At 35.6% G+C, this 17,387-nt stretch overlaps 13 non-coding genes across 13 annotated transcripts; 6 read left to right on the forward strand and 7 right to left on the reverse strand.

The window, feature by feature from the left end:
• Window positions 1-338: 338 nt before the first annotated feature.
• On the forward strand, window positions 339-420 carry Trnal-aag (transfer RNA leucine (anticodon AAG)). Its single transcript has one exon. It is a non-coding gene; the product is annotated as a tRNA-Leu (tRNA).
• Window positions 421-1,159: 739 nt separating this feature from the next.
• Trnal-uag (transfer RNA leucine (anticodon UAG)) lies at window positions 1,160-1,241 on the reverse strand. Its single transcript has one exon. It is a non-coding gene; the product is annotated as a tRNA-Leu (tRNA).
• A 1,744-nt stretch (window positions 1,242-2,985) lies between these two features.
• On the forward strand, window positions 2,986-3,067 carry Trnal-aag (transfer RNA leucine (anticodon AAG)). The gene has a single exon. It is a non-coding gene; the product is annotated as a tRNA-Leu (tRNA).
• Window positions 3,068-3,890: 823 nt separating this feature from the next.
• Window positions 3,891-3,972, reverse strand: Trnal-uag (transfer RNA leucine (anticodon UAG)). The gene has a single exon. It is a non-coding gene; the product is annotated as a tRNA-Leu (tRNA).
• A 1,388-nt stretch (window positions 3,973-5,360) lies between these two features.
• On the forward strand, window positions 5,361-5,442 carry Trnal-aag (transfer RNA leucine (anticodon AAG)). The gene has a single exon. It is a non-coding gene; the product is annotated as a tRNA-Leu (tRNA).
• Window positions 5,443-6,181: 739 nt separating this feature from the next.
• On the reverse strand, window positions 6,182-6,263 carry Trnal-uag (transfer RNA leucine (anticodon UAG)). The gene has a single exon. It is a non-coding gene; the product is annotated as a tRNA-Leu (tRNA).
• Window positions 6,264-8,007: 1,744 nt separating this feature from the next.
• Trnal-aag (transfer RNA leucine (anticodon AAG)) lies at window positions 8,008-8,089 on the forward strand. Its single transcript has one exon. It is a non-coding gene; the product is annotated as a tRNA-Leu (tRNA).
• An 822-nt stretch (window positions 8,090-8,911) lies between these two features.
• On the reverse strand, window positions 8,912-8,993 carry Trnal-uag (transfer RNA leucine (anticodon UAG)). The gene has a single exon. It is a non-coding gene; the product is annotated as a tRNA-Leu (tRNA).
• Window positions 8,994-10,381: 1,388 nt separating this feature from the next.
• Window positions 10,382-10,463, forward strand: Trnal-aag (transfer RNA leucine (anticodon AAG)). The gene has a single exon. It is a non-coding gene; the product is annotated as a tRNA-Leu (tRNA).
• A 738-nt stretch (window positions 10,464-11,201) lies between these two features.
• On the reverse strand, window positions 11,202-11,283 carry Trnal-uag (transfer RNA leucine (anticodon UAG)). Its single transcript has one exon. It is a non-coding gene; the product is annotated as a tRNA-Leu (tRNA).
• A 1,732-nt stretch (window positions 11,284-13,015) lies between these two features.
• Trnal-uag (transfer RNA leucine (anticodon UAG)) lies at window positions 13,016-13,097 on the reverse strand. The gene has a single exon. It is a non-coding gene; the product is annotated as a tRNA-Leu (tRNA).
• Window positions 13,098-14,842: 1,745 nt separating this feature from the next.
• Window positions 14,843-14,924, forward strand: Trnal-aag (transfer RNA leucine (anticodon AAG)). The gene has a single exon. It is a non-coding gene; the product is annotated as a tRNA-Leu (tRNA).
• Window positions 14,925-15,733: 809 nt separating this feature from the next.
• Window positions 15,734-15,815, reverse strand: Trnal-uag (transfer RNA leucine (anticodon UAG)). The gene has a single exon. It is a non-coding gene; the product is annotated as a tRNA-Leu (tRNA).
• Between the last annotated feature and the right edge of the window lie 1,572 nt (window positions 15,816-17,387).

Consider the following 17,387-nt stretch of genomic DNA (forward strand, 5'->3'; position numbering starts at 1 on the left):
GGTTCCATTGATCGTAACATACATGAAAATGATTACGTGAGGAAGAAAAAATGATTGGCTATATTTGTAGTAATAGGTTATGCAACGTTACAAAAAGGAAAAGGAAAATCAAACCAGAGTGCTGGGAAGGAAGCGCATTAGGGAAAGATGTGTAGTCTGTGTAATGTTCAAGAGAAATACTCTTATAAATATCACTCTGGCATCCCACTCGACCCTATCCTTTAACTAGAACAGATATCTCTTCGTAACATATCGAAACACGGCAGATAAGAAAGTATAAAGGTAGCGAGTCGGTATAACACAATGAGCTTTAGTCACTCTCTACGAACCTGTACAGAGGTAGCGTGGCCGAGCGGTCTAAGGCGCTGGTTTAAGGCACCAGTCTCTTCGGGGGCGTGGGTTCGAATCCCACCGCTGCCAAGTATTTTTATTAACAAAAATATAAAGTAAAATTTCAAAAAACCTGTTGTATTCACTGTGCCGGATTGTCCTTGTAAGCATGTAATTCAAGGTAAATCAATGCACAAAATCATCCATTAAGTGTTACCTACTTTACAAAGACCAAACAATTATAGAACTGTATATCAGTTTAACATAATATATTGAAGTCTTTTTTAAATTAAATACTCTCATTTTCTTTGTACGAACTTTAGATAAAATTAGCACCGTATAAAATAAAGAAGGATAATTTTCCCAACAATTTTTTAAAATAATAAAAAATTTAATTTTAAATTTGTAATTTACCTTTTGTGCGCATCAATGTCATCCAGACAGTGTTGCATTAACTTAATTTACCGCATCTTTACAACCACTCCAAACATTAATCTATCGTCACCATATCGATAGAAAAAAGACATTTTTTATGAACATTCTCCTTTTCAAAAGATCCTTGATATTGTCTTGATATTGTTACTACTTTTGTTATCTAAGGGGTCGTCAAACAACAATTGCAGATGCCACAAGATAAGAATTGTACGTGATTTATTAAGAAAGGAACACAATCGTTTTGATTGAAAAGGAAAAACCCCGATGTTTGTTGTTTGAGATCTCATGACCACACAGACATAGTTAGAAATATCAGTGACATCGGTTCGACATCACATCAAACTGAACAAAAATTAGAACCCAGTCCTACCTATGTTGCATTGAAAAATATTATTGGCAGCGATGGGATTCGAACCCACGCCTCCGAAGAGACTGGTGCCTAAAACCAGCGCCTTAGACCGCTCGGCCACGCTACCGACAGACTAAGTCTTAATAGTGCTAACACGAGTCTGTTAGTGTACGCTGTTACAGTCTACTTTGGATGAAATGGTTTGGCCTATGGTTTACAATTTTACAAACTGAGATCCCAGTCTATATAAGTAAACCTACTGCAATTCATTACTCCTATATATGTGTCAAGGTACATAGTCTGATAGCTTTGATACAAAATTTGATTAGTCTAGTAGTGTTGAAATGACAGAAGAGGTAAAAAAAAACTGACGACTGAACAGGAAACCAAATCTTTTTCAAGCGTTAAATTTACGTTATGTAGACCAATTTATTCAATGGTTAAACACTTATCTTTTAGATTGATATACATACCACTTTCTTAATCGCAGGTGTGAAAGAGTGTAATATCTTTGATGGGTATAGAATGTATAGCTGAAAATTCACTTTAAGCGTCAACATCAGGTTTTATAATGACTTACTTTTTGTGCATTTGCTTTTCTGGAATTGAATCCCCATACTTTATAACTCGTGTGTCTGACAAATAGGTTCAACGACATCGTGACTGTAAAAAAGGGATTGCCGACAATGCAGTAGTCATTTACACGTGAGAAGTAGGATGTAGTACCTTAGTTCTCTTCTGGTTGTATTATTCTTCTTTACATACAGCTAAATGCAGATGTTCATCGGTAGGGGCTTATTGGATTACAAGATATCAAGGGTGTAATAAAACGTATTGCTTCGGTATAAAAAAATTTATGCAATGGAGAATGTTAGGTCACAATGATTTTGTTAGGATATAATTGAATTATCCCCTTACGATGAAACCACATACCAACTTCATGAGTTTAGGTTTGTTAGGTTTGAGGATACAGAGGGTGTAACGAACTAACATTCCATAGGTATTCGTTTTCAAGTGCGATATTTATTACTTAGGAGAGAAACTGCCTTTAATCTCCAGTTGAATGGATCTAGATTGCAATGAAAGGGAGGGAGAGAGAGATTTAACTGTTGTAAAGGTATAACGTGGAAAATAAATGTTAAGGTAAGCTTTGAAAATTCCTGATTTTATCTTCACATTCCGTATGGGAACAATGAAAGAAAACGTGAGATCGATTAATATTTTTAGGTATAAAGACATAGAGAGATGTGAAAAAAGATTTAGCTCATAAGATCGAAGAATGGACATATCATATTTATTGTACTTGTCGTCTCATTCTGCAAATGAATAATGAGATAATGTATTGAATTCGGAAAAAAATAAAATTCAGTCAACGCGTAATACTCCATTCCTCTATCTGAAAGAATATTTTTTCTTTATTTTTTAAATGCATAAACACAGTAAGTATCTAATAATCGTCCGTATTAAGTTTGACCTTTATGGGTCAAATCATCACAGCAACAATCCAACGTACAGGTACAAATGACAATGTTGAAGGTTTCAATCTTTATAACATACATGAGAATGATTACGTGAGTAAGAAAAAAAATCATGGGTTATAGTGACAGTTATAGATCATACCACGTTACAAAAGAAAAAAGAAAACTAACCCATAGTGCTTGAAACGGAGCGCATTAATTCAAGATATAGAGTCTGTGTGAATCAAACAGAACTGCCTTTATAAATGCCACTCTGGTATTCCACTCGGCCATATCCTTTAATTAACACATTTAAATCCTCGTAAGATCTAAACACGGCAGATGAGAAAGTAGAACGGTAACGAGTATGTATGACACAAGCAGTTTTAGTCACTCTCTGCAAACCTGTACAGAGGTAGCGTGACCGAGCGGTCTAAGGCGCTGGTTTAAGGCACCAGTCTCTTCGGGGGCGTGGGTTCGAATCCCACCGCTGCCAAGTATTTTTATTAAACCAAATTTAGCTAAGCGACATTTAAAACTACCGTTGACCAATTCTCTTTGCCAGTCTCTTTTCAAGCAGGTAACTCAAGGCAAATCAATGAAGAAAATGATCAATACACTTTTACCTGTTTTATAACGAACAGTGCATCTTACACTGTACATGATTTCTAAAAGAACTGTTCAAGGATTTCTTTTGATAATGTTGAATATTCTGTCTCTGTTTGTTACCAACTTTAGTTAAAAGCTTCGCGGTATGAAATATAGGAAGAACAGTTTCACCAACTCTTTGTGGCTGTTACTCGTATTTCGCTTTAATGTAATCCAAACAGTGTTACATTAAGTCCTTTTACAGCATCTTTAAAACAAATGGTTTTCATGGGTTTGCGATAGATGAATTTAGTATTTTTCTGTACAAATCGAATTTACTGCATTGCGCCTGCGTCCTCTTGAAATTCTTGAACCTTGTAAGGATTTTAAATATCCCCAAAAGGGTGAATACTATTTCGCAAAGCTGTTATAATTATTCTCATGCTATAGCAATTTCATCTAAATTCACCAGTATGAATGCAAGACATAAAAACCACTCTGAACATTACCCTGTTAGCACGATATCGATGCAAACAACAATATTCTTTTAAATGACCATACATCTATTCAATAAAATTTACTCGTCTTCATATTTTTGTTAGAATATGTGTTCAATTAGAACCCAGTGATACCTAATGTTGCAATTTGTACCAGCCAATAAATAGTCCTACGTGTAACATAAATGTAGTATCAAAGATACTTTAGTAGTATTGTACGTTGAAAAATAGTATTGGCAGCGATGGGATTCGAACCCACGCCTCCGAAGAGACTGGTGCCTAAAACCAGCGCCTTAGACCGCTCGGCCACGCTACCGACAGACTAACACGCTTATAGTACAATATCTTTGAGGGGTCCAAAATATATTGCTGAAAATTCACTTCAAGCATCAAAATTAGGTTATAAGGTCCTACTTTGTGTGCATTTTCTTTTCTTTAGTTGCATCCCCATTCTAAATTACTCGTGTGTCCGAGAAATAGGCTCAGTGATATTGGGATTGTAAAGAATGGATGGCTGAGAATGTGATATTCATTTACCCGACCATAGCACTCTTCTGCTTGTATTACTCTTCTTTAGCTACACCTAAATGCAAATGTTCAACGGCAGAGGCCTATTAGATTACAAGATATCAAGGATGTAACAAAGTTGTAGCTATGAATTTGCAAGCGAGAATGTTATATCACGATGACCTAGTTATGATATAATTGAATCATCCCCTTACGTTGAAACCACATACCAGCTTCATGAATTTAGGTTTTCTAGGGCTGAATATATTGAGGGTGTAAGGAACTGATATTCCAAAGGTATTCGTTTTCAAGTGCGATATTTATTACTTAGGAGAGAAACTGCCTTTAATCTCCAATTGAATGGATTTAGATTGCAATGAAAGAGAGGGAGGGAGAGATTTAACTGTTGTAAAGGAATAACGTGGAAAATAAATGTTAAGGGAAGCTTTCAAAATTCCTCATTTTATCTCACATTCCGTATGAGAGCAATGAAAGAAACGTGAGATTTCCCCGACCGAAGAAAATCAATAAACGGGATGGATGAATTTAGTTTTCGGACAAAGACATAGAGAGATTTGAATAAGAGATTTAGCCCATAAGACGGAAGAATGGACACATCATATTGATTTTACATGTCTTCTCATCCTGTAAATCAACAACGCGATACAGTTTTGAATTCTTAAAAGACACAATTCAATCAAAGCGTGATACTTCAATTACTCTACCTGAAAAAGCATTTCTTTTCTTCAAATCTATAAACACAGTAAGGATATCATTATCGTCAGTATTCAGTTTGGCATTTAGGGGACAAATCATCACAGCGACTGTCCAACGTACAGGTGCAAATGACAATCCTGAAGGTTCCATTGATCGTAACATACATGAAAATGATTACGTGAGGAAGAAAAAATGATTGGCTATATTTGTAGTAATAGGTTATGCAACGTTACAAAAAGGAAAAGGAAAATCAAACCAGAGTGCTGGGAAGGAAGCGCATTAGGGAAAGATGTGTAGTCTGTGTAATGTTCAAGAGAAATACTCTTATAAATATCACTCTGGCATCCCACTCGACCCTATCCTTTAACTAGAACAGATATCTCTTCGTAACATATCGAAACACGGCAGATAAGAAAGTATAAAGGTAGCGAGTCGGTATAACACAATGAGCTTTAGTCACTCTCTACGAACCTGTACAGAGGTAGCGTGGCCGAGCGGTCTAAGGCGCTGGTTTAAGGCACCAGTCTCTTCGGGGGCGTGGGTTCGAATCCCACCGCTGCCAAGTATTTTTATTAACAAAAATATAAAGTAAAATTTCAAAAAACCTGTTGTATTCACTGTGCCGGATTGTCCTTGTAAGCATGTAATTCAAGGTAAATCAATGCACAAAATCATCCATTAAGTGTTACCTACTTTACAAAGACCAAACAATTATAGAACTGTATATCAGTTTAACATAATATATTGAAGTCTTTTTTAAATTAAATACTCTCATTTTCTTTGTACGAACTTTAGATAAAATTAGCACCGTATAAAATAAAGAAGGATAATTTTCCCAACAATTTTTTAAAATAATAAAAAATTTAATTTTAAATTTGTAATTTACCTTTTGTGCGCATCAATGTCATCCAGACAGTGTTGCATTAACTTAATTTACCGCATCTTTACAACCACTCCAAACATTAATCTATCGTCACCATATCGATAGAAAAAAGACATTTTTTATGAACATTCTCCTTTTCAAAAGATCCTTGATATTGTCTTGATATTGTTACTACTTTTGTTATCTAAGGGGTCGTCAAACAACAATTGCAGATGCCACAAGATAAGAATTGTACGTGATTTATTAAGAAAGGAACACAATCGTTTTGATTGAAAAGGAAAAACCCCGATGTTTGTTGTTTGAGATCTCATGACCACACAGACATAGTTAGAAATATCAGTGACATCGGTTCGACATCACATCAAACTGAACAAAAATTAGAACCCAGTCCTACCTATGTTGCATTGAAAAATATTATTGGCAGCGATGGGATTCGAACCCACGCCTCCGAAGAGACTGGTGCCTAAAACCAGCGCCTTAGACCGCTCGGCCACGCTACCGACAGACTAAGTCTTAATAGTGCTAACACGAGTCTGTTAGTGTACGCTGTTACAGTCTACTTTGGATGAAATGGTTTGGCCTATGGTTTACAATTTTACAAACTGAGATCCCAGTCTATATAAGTAAACCTACTGCAATTCATTACTCCTATATATGTGTCAAGGTACATAGTCTGATAGCTTTGATACAAAATTTGATTAGTCTAGTAGTGTTGAAATGACAGAAGAGGTAAAAAAAAACTGACGACTGAACAGGAAACCAAATCTTTTTCAAGCGTTAAATTTACGTTATGTAGACCAATTTATTCAATGGTTAAACACTTATCTTTTAGATTGATATACATACCACTTTCTTAATCGCAGGTGTGAAAGAGTGTAATATCTTTGATGGGTATAGAATGTATAGCTGAAAATTCACTTTAAGCGTCAACATCAGGTTTTATAATGACTTACTTTTTGTGCATTTGCTTTTCTGGAATTGAATCCCCATACTTTATAACTCGTGTGTCTGACAAATAGGTTCAACGACATCGTGACTGTAAAAAAGGGATTGCCGACAATGCAGTAGTCATTTACACGTGAGAAGTAGGATGTAGTACCTTAGTTCTCTTCTGGTTGTATTATTCTTCTTTACATACAGCTAAATGCAGATGTTCATCGGTAGGGGCTTATTGGATTACAAGATATCAAGGGTGTAATAAAACGTATTGCTTCGGTATAAAAAAATTTATGCAATGGAGAATGTTAGGTCACAATGATTTTGTTAGGATATAATTGAATTATCCCCTTACGATGAAACCACATACCAACTTCATGAGTTTAGGTTTGTTAGGTTTGAGGATACAGAGGGTGTAACGAACTAACATTCCATAGGTATTCGTTTTCAAGTGCGATATTTATTACTTAGGAGAGAAACTGCCTTTAATCTCCAGTTGAATGGATCTAGATTGCAATGAAAGGGAGGGAGAGAGAGATTTAACTGTTGTAAAGGTATAACGTGGAAAATAAATGTTAAGGTAAGCTTTGAAAATTCCTGATTTTATCTTCACATTCCGTATGGGAACAATGAAAGAAAACGTGAGATCGATTAATATTTTTAGGTATAAAGACATAGAGAGATGTGAAAAAAGATTTAGCTCATAAGATCGAAGAATGGACATATCATATTTATTGTACTTGTCGTCTCATTCTGCAAATGAATAATGAGATAATGTATTGAATTCGGAAAAAAATAAAATTCAGTCAACGCGTAATACTCCATTCCTCTATCTGAAAGAATATTTTTTCTTTATTTTTTAAATGCATAAACACAGTAAGTATCTAATAATCGTCCGTATTAAGTTTGACCTTTATGGGTCAAATCATCACAGCAACAATCCAACGTACAGGTACAAATGACAATGTTGAAGGTTTCAATCTTTATAACATACATGAGAATGATTACGTGAGTAAGAAAAAAAATCATGGGTTATAGTGACAGTTATAGATCATACCACGTTACAAAAGAAAAAAGAAAACTAACCCATAGTGCTTGAAACGGAGCGCATTAATTCAAGATATAGAGTCTGTGTGAATCAAACAGAACTGCCTTTATAAATGCCACTCTGGTATTCCACTCGGCCATATCCTTTAATTAACACATTTAAATCCTCGTAAGATCTAAACACGGCAGATGAGAAAGTAGACCGGTAACGAGTATGTATGACACAAGCAGTTTTAGTCACTCTCTGCAAACCTGTACAGAGGTAGCGTGACCGAGCGGTCTAAGGCGCTGGTTTAAGGCACCAGTCTCTTCGGGGGCGTGGGTTCGAATCCCACCGCTGCCAAGTATTTTTATTAAACCAAATTTAGCTAAGCGACATTTAAAACTACCGTTGACCAATTCTCTTTGCCAGTCTCTTTTCAAGCAGGTAACTCAAGGCAAATCAATGAAGAAAATGATCAATACACTTTTACCTGTTTTATAACGAACAGTGCATCTTACACTGTACATGATTTCTAAAAGAACTGTTCAAGGATTTCTTTTGATAATGTTGAATATTCTGTCTCTGTTTGTTACCAACTTTAGTTAAAAGCTTCGCGGTATGAAATATAGGAAGAATAGTTTCACCAACTCTTTGTGGCTGTTACTCGTATTTCGCTTTAATGTAATCCAACAGTGTTACATTAAGTCCTTTTACAGCATCTTTAAAACAAATGGTTTTCATGGGTTTGCGATAGATGAATTTAGTATTTTTCTGTACAAATCGAATTTACTGCATTGCGCCTGCGTCCTCTTGAAATTCTTGAACCTTGTAAGGATTTTAAATATCCCCAAAAGGGTGAATACTATTTCGCAAAGCTGTTATAATTATTCTCATGCTATAGCAATTTCATCTAAATTCACCAGTATGAATGCAAGACATAAAAACCACTCTGAACATTACCCTGTTAGCACGATATCGATGCAAACAACAATATTCTTTTAAATGACCATACATCTATTCAATAAAATTTACTCGTCTTCATATTTTTGTTAGAATATGTGTTCAATTAGAACCCAGTGATACCTAATGTTGCAATTTGTACCAGCCAATAAATAGTCCTACGTGTAACATAAATGTAGTATCAAAGATACTTTAGTAGTATTGTACGTTGAAAAATAGTATTGGCAGCGATGGGATTCGAACCCACGCCTCCGAAGAGACTGGTGCCTAAAACCAGCGCCTTAGACCGCTCGGCCACGCTACCGACAGACTAACACGCTTATAGTACAATATCTTTGAGGGGTCCAAAATATATTGCTGAAAATTCACTTCAAGCATCAAAATTAGGTTATAAGGTCCTACTTTGTGTGCATTTTCTTTTCTTTAGTTGCATCCCCATTCTAAATTACTCGTGTGTCCGAGAAATAGGCTCAGTGATATTGGGATTGTAAAGAATGGATGGCTGAGAATGTGATATTCATTTACCCGACCATAGCACTCTTCTGCTTGTATTACTCTTCTTTAGCTACACCTAAATGCAAATGTTCAACGGCAGAGGCCTATTAGATTACAAGATATCAAGGATGTAACAAAGTTGTAGCTATGAATTTGCAAGCGAGAATGTTATATCACGATGACCTAGTTATGATATAATTGAATCATCCCCTTACGTTGAAACCACATACCAGCTTCATGAATTTAGGTTTTCTAGGGCTGAATATATTGAGGGTGTAAGGAACTGATATTCCAAAGGTATCCGTTTTCAAGTGCGATATTTATTACTTAGGAGAGAAACTGCCTTTAATCTCCAATTGAATGGATTTAGATTGCAATGAAAGAGAGGGAGGGAGAGATTTAACTGTTGTAAAGGAATAACGTGGAAAATAAATGTTAAGGGAAGCTTTCAAAATTCCTCATTTTATCTCACATTCCGTATGAGAGCAATGAAAGAAACGTGAGATTTCCCCGACCGAAGAAAATCAATAAATGGGATGGATGAATTTAGTTTTCGGACAAAGACATAGAGAGATTTGAATAAGAGATTTAGCCCATAAGACGGAAGAATGGACACATCATATTGATTTTACATGTCTTCTCATCCTGTAAATCAACAACGCGATACAGTTTTGAATTCTTAAAAGACACAATTCAATCAAAGCGTGATACTTCAATTACTCTACCTGAAAAAGCATTTCTTTTCTTCAAATCTATAAACACAGTAAGGATATCATTATCGTCAGTATTCAGTTTGGCATTTAGGGGACAAATCATCACAGCGACTGTCCAACGTACAGGTGCAAATGACAATCCTGAAGGTTCCATTGATCGTAACATACATGAAAATGATTACGTGAGGAAGAAAAAATGATTGGCTATATTTGTAGTAATAGGTTATGCAACGTTACAAAAAGGAAAAGGAAAATCAAACCAGAGTGCTGGGAAGGAAGCGCATTAGGGAAAGATGTGTAGTCTGTGTAATGTTCAAGAGAAATACTCTTATAAATATCACTCTGGCATCCCACTCGACCCTATCCTTTAACTAGAACAGATATCTCTTCGTAACATATCGAAACACGGCAGATAAGAAAGTATAAAGGTAGCGAGTCGGTATAACACAATGAGCTTTAGTCACTCTCTACGAACCTGTACAGAGGTAGCGTGGCCGAGCGGTCTAAGGCGCTGGTTTAAGGCACCAGTCTCAACGGGGGCGTGGGTTCGAATCCCACCGCTGCCAAGCATTTTTATTAACAAAAATATAAAGTAAAATTTCAAAAAACCTGTTGTATTCACTGTGCCGGATTGTCTTTGTAAGCATGTAATTCAAGGTAAATCAATGCACAAAATCATCCATTAAGTGTTACCTACTTTACAAAGACCAAACAATTATAGAACTGTATATCAGTTTAACATAATATATTGAAGTCTTTTTTAAATTAAATACTCTCATTTTCTTTGTACGAACTTTAGATAAAATTAGCACCGTATAAAATAAAGAAGGATAATTTTCCCAACAATTTTTTAAAATAATAAAAAATTTAATTTTAAATTTGTAATTTACCTTTTGTGCGCATCAATGTCATCCAGACAGTGTTGCATTAACTTAATTTACCGCATCTTTACAACCACTCCAAACATTAATCTATCGTCACCATATCGATAGAAAAAAGACATTTTTTATGAACATTCTCCTTTTCAAAAGATCCTTGATATTGTCTTGATATTGTTACTACTTTTGTTATCTAAGGGGTCGTCAAACAACAATTGCAGATGCCACAAGATAAGAATTGTACGTGATTTATTAAGAAAGGAACACAATCGTTTTGATTGAAAAGGAAAAACCCCGATGTTTGTTGTTTGAGATCTCATGACCACACAGACATAGTTAGAAATATCAGTGACATCGGTTCGACATCACATCAAACTGAATAAAATTAGAACCCAGTCCTACCTATGTTGCATTGAAAAATATTATTGGCAGCGATGGGATTCGAACCCACGCCTCCGAAGAGACTGGTGCCTAAAACCAGCGCCTTAGACCGCTCGGCCACGCTACCGACAGACTAAGTCTTAATAGTGCTAACACGAGTCTGTTAGTGTACGCTGTTACAGTCTACTTTGGATGAAATGGTTTGGCCTAAGGTTTACAATTTTACAAACTGAGATCCCAGTCTATATAAGTAAACCTACTGCAATTCATTACTCCTATATATGTGTCAAGGTACATAGTCTGATATCATTGATACAAAATTTGATTAGTCTAGTAGTGTTGAAATGACAGAAGAGGTAAAAAAAAAAACTGACGACTGAACAGGAAACCAAATCTTTTTCAAGCGTTAAATTTACGTTATGTAGACCAATTTATTCAATGGTTAAACACTTATCTTTTAGATTGATATACATACCACTTTCTTAATCGCAGGTGTGAAAGAGTGTAATATCTTTGATATGTATAGAATGTATAGCTGAAAATTCACTTTAAGCGTCAACATCAGGTTTTATAATGACTTACTTTTTGTGCATTTGCTTTTCTGGAATTGAATCCCCATACTTTATAACTCGTGTGTCCGAGAAATAGGTTCAACGACATCGTGACTGTAAAAAAGGGATTGCCGAGAATGCAGTAGTCATTTACACGTGAAAAGTAGGATGTAGTACCTTAGTTCTCTTCTGGTTGCATTATTCTTCTTTACATACAGCTAAATGCAGATGTTCATCGGTAGGGGCTTATTGGATTACAAGATATCAAGGGTGTAATAAAACGTATTGCTTCGGTATAAAAAAAATTATGCAATGGATAATGTTAGGTCACAATGGTTTTGTTAGGATATAATTGAATTAAGCCCTTACGATGAAACCACATACCAACTTCATGAGTTTAGGTTTGTTAGGTTTGAGGATACAGAGGGTGTAACGAACTAACATTCCATAGGTATTCGTTTTCAAGTGCGATATTTATTACTTAGGAGAGAAACTGCCTTTAATCTCCAGTTGAATGGATCTAGATTGCAATGAAAGGGAGGGAGAGAGAGATTTAACTGTTGTAAAGGTATAACGTGGAAAATAAATGTTAAGGTAAGCTTTGAAAATTCCTGATTTTATCTTCACATTCCGTATGGGAACAATGAAAGAAAACGTGAGATCGATTAATATTTTTAGGTATAAAGACATAGAGAGATGTGATAAAAGATTTAGCTCATAAGATCGAAGAATGGACATATCATATTTATTGTACTTGTCGTCTCATCCTGCTAATGAATAATGAGATAATGTATTGAATTCGGAAAAATAAAATTCAGTCAACGCGTAATACTCCATTCCTCTATCTGAAAGAATATTTTTTCTTTATTTTTCAAATCCATAAACACAGTAAGTATCTAATAATCGTCCGTATTAAGTTTGACCTTTATGGGTCAAATCATCACAGCAACAATCCAACGTACAGGTACAAATGACAATGTTGAAGGTTTCAATCTTTATAACATACATGAGAATGATTACGTGAGCAAGAAAAAAAATCATGGGTTATGGTGACAGTTATAGATCAAACCACGTTACAAAAGAAAAAAGAAAACTAACCCATAGTGCTTGAAACGGAGCGCATTAATTCATTATTAAGAAAGGAACACAATCGTTTTGATTGAAAAGGATAAACCCCGATGTTTGTTGTTTGAGATCTCATGACCACACAGACATAGTTAGAAATATCAGTGAAATCGGTTCGACATCACATCAAACTGAACAAAAATTAGAACCCAGTCCTACCTATGTTGCATTGAAAAATATTATTGGCAGCGATGGGATTCGAACCCACGCCTCCGAAGAGACTGGTGCCTAAAACCAGCGCCTTAGACCGCTCGGCCACGCTACCGACAGACTAAGTCTTAATAGTGCTAACACGAGTCTGTTAGTGTACGCTGTTACAGTCTACTTTGGATGAAATGGTTTGGCCTATGGTTTACAATTTTACAAACTGAGATCCCAGTCTATATAAGTAAACCTACTGCAATTCATTACTCCTATATATGTGTCAAGGTACATAGTCTGATAGCTTTGATACAAAATTTGATTAGTCTAGTAGTGTTGAAATGACAGAAGAGGTAAAAAAAAAAACTGACGACTGGAAAGGAAACCAAATCTTTTTCAAGCGTTAAATTTACGTTATGTAGACCAATTTATTCAATGGTTAAACACTTATCTTTTAGATTGATATACATACCACTTTCTTAATCGCAGGTGTGAAAGAGTGTAATATCTTTGATGGGTATAGAATGTATAGCTGAAAATTCACTTTAAGCGTCAACATCAGGTTTTATAATGACTTACTTTTTGTGCATTTGCTTTTCTGGAATTGAATCCCCATACTTTATAACTCGTGTGTCCGAGAAATAGGTTCAACGACATCGTGACTGTAAAAAAGGGATTGCCGAGAATGCAGTAGTCATTTACACGTGAGAAGTAGGATGTAGTACCTTAGTTCTCTTCTGGTTGTATTATTCTTCTTTACATACAGCTAAATGCAGATGTTCATCGGTAGGGGCTTATTGGATTACAAGATATCAAGGGTGTAATAAAACGTATTGCTTCGGTATAAAAAAATTTATGCAATGGAGAATGTTAGGTCACAATGATTTTGTTAGGATATAATTGAATTATCCCCTTACGATGAAACCACATACCAACTTCATGAGTTTAGGTTTGTTAGGTTTGAGGATACAGAGGGTGTAACGAACTAACATTCCATAGGTATTCGTTTTCAAGTGCGATATTTATTACTTAGGAGAGAAACTGCCTTTAATCTCCAGTTGAATGGATCTAGATTGCAATGAAAGGGAGGGAGAGAGAGATTTAACTGTTGTAAAGGTATAACGTGGAAAATAAATGTTAAGGTAAGCTTTGAAAATTCCTGATTTTATCTTCACATTCCGTATGGGAACAATGAAAGAAAACGTGAGATCGATTAATATTTTTAGGTATAAAGACATAGAGAGATGTGATAAAAGATTTAGCTCATAAGATCGAAGAATGGACATATCATATTTATTGTACTTGTCGTCTCATCCTGCAAATGAATAATGAGATAATGTATTGAATTCGGAAAAAATAAAATTCAGTCAACGCGTAATACTCCATTCCTCTATCTGAAAGAATATTTTTTGTTTATTTTTCAAATCCATAAACACAGTAAGTATCTAATAATCGTCCGTATTAAGTTTGACCTTTATGGGTCAAATCATCACAGCAACAATCCAACGTACAGGTACAAATGACAATGTTGAAGGTTTCAATCTTTATAACATACATGAGAATGATTACATGAGTAAGAAAAAAAATCATGGGTTATAGTGACAGTTATAGATCATACCACGTTACAAAAGAAAAAAGAAAACTAACCCATAGTGCTTGAAACGGAGCGCATTAATTCAAGATATAGAGTCTGTGTGAATCAAACAGAACTACCTTTATAAATGCCACTCTGGTATTCCACTCGGCCATATCCTTTAATTAACACATTTAAATCCTCGTAAGATCTAAACACGGCAGATGAGAAAGTAGAACGGTAACGAGTATGTATGACACAAGCAGTTTTAGTCACTCTCTGCAAACCTGTACAGAGGTAGCGTGACCGAGCGGTCTAAGGCGCTGGTTTAAGGCACCAGTCTCTTCGGGGGCGTGGGTTCGAATCCCACCGCTGCCAAGTATTTTTATTAAACCAAATTTAGCTAAGCGACATTTAAAACTACCGTTGACCAATTCTCTTTGCCAGTCTCTTTTCAAGCAGGTAACTCAAGGCAAATCAATGAAGAAAATGATCAATACACTTTTACCTGTTTTATAACGAACAGTGCATCTTACACTGTACATGATTTCTAAAAGAACTGTTCAAGGATTTCTTTTGATAATGTTGAATATTCTGTCCCTATTTGTTACTAACTTTGGTTAAAATTTTCGCGGTATGAAATATAGGAAGAATAGTTTCACCAACTCTTTGTGGCTGTTACTCGTATTTCGCTTTAATGTAATCCAAACAGTGTTACATTGAGTCCTTTTACAGCATCTTTAAAACAAATGGTTTTCATGGGTTTGCGATAGATGAATTTAGTATTTTTCTGTACAAATCGAATTTACTGCATTGCGCCTGCGTCCTCTTGAAATTCTTGAACCTTGTAAGGATTTTAAATATCCCCAAAAGGGTGAATACTATTTCGCAAAGCTGTTATAATTATTCTCACGCTATAGCAATTTCATCTAAATTCACCAGTATGAATGCAAGACATAAAAACCACTCTGAACATTACCCTGTTGGCACGATATCGATGCAAACAACAATATTCTTTTAAATGACCATACATCTATTCAATGAAATTTACTCGTCTTGATGATTTTGTTAGAATATGTGTTCAATTAGAACCCAGTGATACCTAATGTTGCAATTTGTACCAGCCAATAAATAGTCCTACGTGTATCAAAGATACTTTAGTAGTATTGTACGTTGAAAAATAGTATTGGCAGCGATGGGATTCGAACCCACGCCTCCGAAGAGACTGGTGCCTAAAACCAGCGCCTTGGACCGCTCGGCCACGCTACCGACAGACTAACACGCTTATAGTACAATATCTTTGAGGGGTCCAGAATATATTGCTGAAAATTCACTTCAAGCATCAAAATTAGGTTATAAGGTCCTACTTTGTGTGCATTTTCTTTTCTTTAGTTGCATCCCCATTCTAAATTACTCGTGTGTCCGAGAAATAGGCTCAGTGATATTGGGATTGTAAAGAATGGATGGCTGAGAATGTGATATTCATTTACCCGACCATAGCACTCTTCTGCTTGTATTACTCTTCTTTAGCTACACCTAAATGCAAATGTTCAACGGCAGAGGCCTATTAGATTACAAGATATCAAGGATGTAACAAAGTTGTAGCTATGAATTTGCAAGCGAGAATGTTATATCACGATGACCTAGTTATGATATAATTGAATCATCCCCTGACGTTGAAACCACATACCAGCTTCATGAATTTAGGTTCTCTAGGGCTGAATATATTGAGGGTGTAAGAAACTGATATTCCAAAGGTTTTCGTTTTCAAGTGCGATATTTATTACTTAGGAAAGAAACTGCTTTTAATCTCCAATTGAATGGATTTAGATTGCAATGAAAGAGAGGGAGGGAGAGATTTAACTGTTGTAAAGGAATAACGTGGAAAATAAATGTTAAGGGAAGCTTTCAAAATTCCTCATTTTATCTCACATTCCGTATGAGAGCAATGAAAGAAACGTGAGATTTCCCCGACCGAAGAAAATCAATAAACGGGATGGATGAATTTAGTTTTCGGACAAAGACATAGAGAGATTTGAATAAGAGATTTAGCCCATAAGACGGAAGAATGGACACATCATATTGATTTTACATGTCTTCTCATCCTGTAAATCAACAACGCGATACAGTTTTGAATTCTTAAAAGACACAATTCAATCAAAGCGTGATACTTCAATTACTCTACCTGAAAAAGCATTTCTTTTCTTCAAATCTATAAACACAGTAAGGATATCATTATCGTCAGTATTCAGTTTGGCATTTAGGGGACAAATCATCACAGCGACTGTCCAACGTACATGTGCAAATGACAATCCTGAAGGTTCCATTGATCGTAACATACATGAAAATGATTACGTGAGGAAGAAAAAATGATTGGCTCTATTTGTAGTAATAGGTTATGTAACATTACAAAAAGGAAAAGGAAAATCAAAGCAGAGTGCTGGGAAGGAAGCGCATTAGGGAAAGATGTGTAGTCTGTGTAATGTTCAAGAGAAATACTCTTATAAATATCACTCTGGCATCCCACTCGACCCTATCCTTTAACTAGAACATATCTCTTCGTAACATATCGAAACACGGCAGATAAGAAAGTATAAAGGTAGCGAGTCGGTATAACACAATGAGCTTTAGTCACTCTCTACGAACCTGTACAGAGGTAGCGTGACCGTACGGTCTAAGGCGCTGGTGTAAGGCACCAGTCTCTTCGGGGGCGTGGGTTCGAATCCCACCGCTGCCAAGTATTTTTATTAACAAAAATATAAAGTAAAATTTCAAAAAACCTGTTGTATTCACTGTGCCGGATTGTCTTTGTAAGCATGTAATTCAAGGTAAATCAATGCA

The sequence above is a fragment of the Sinohyriopsis cumingii genome, chromosome 9 (assembly GCF_028554795.1).
Source record: "Sinohyriopsis cumingii isolate HCF-2022 chromosome 9, ASM2855479v2, whole genome shotgun sequence".
Classification (NCBI taxonomy): Eukaryota; Metazoa; Mollusca; class Bivalvia; order Unionida; family Unionidae; genus Sinohyriopsis; species Sinohyriopsis cumingii.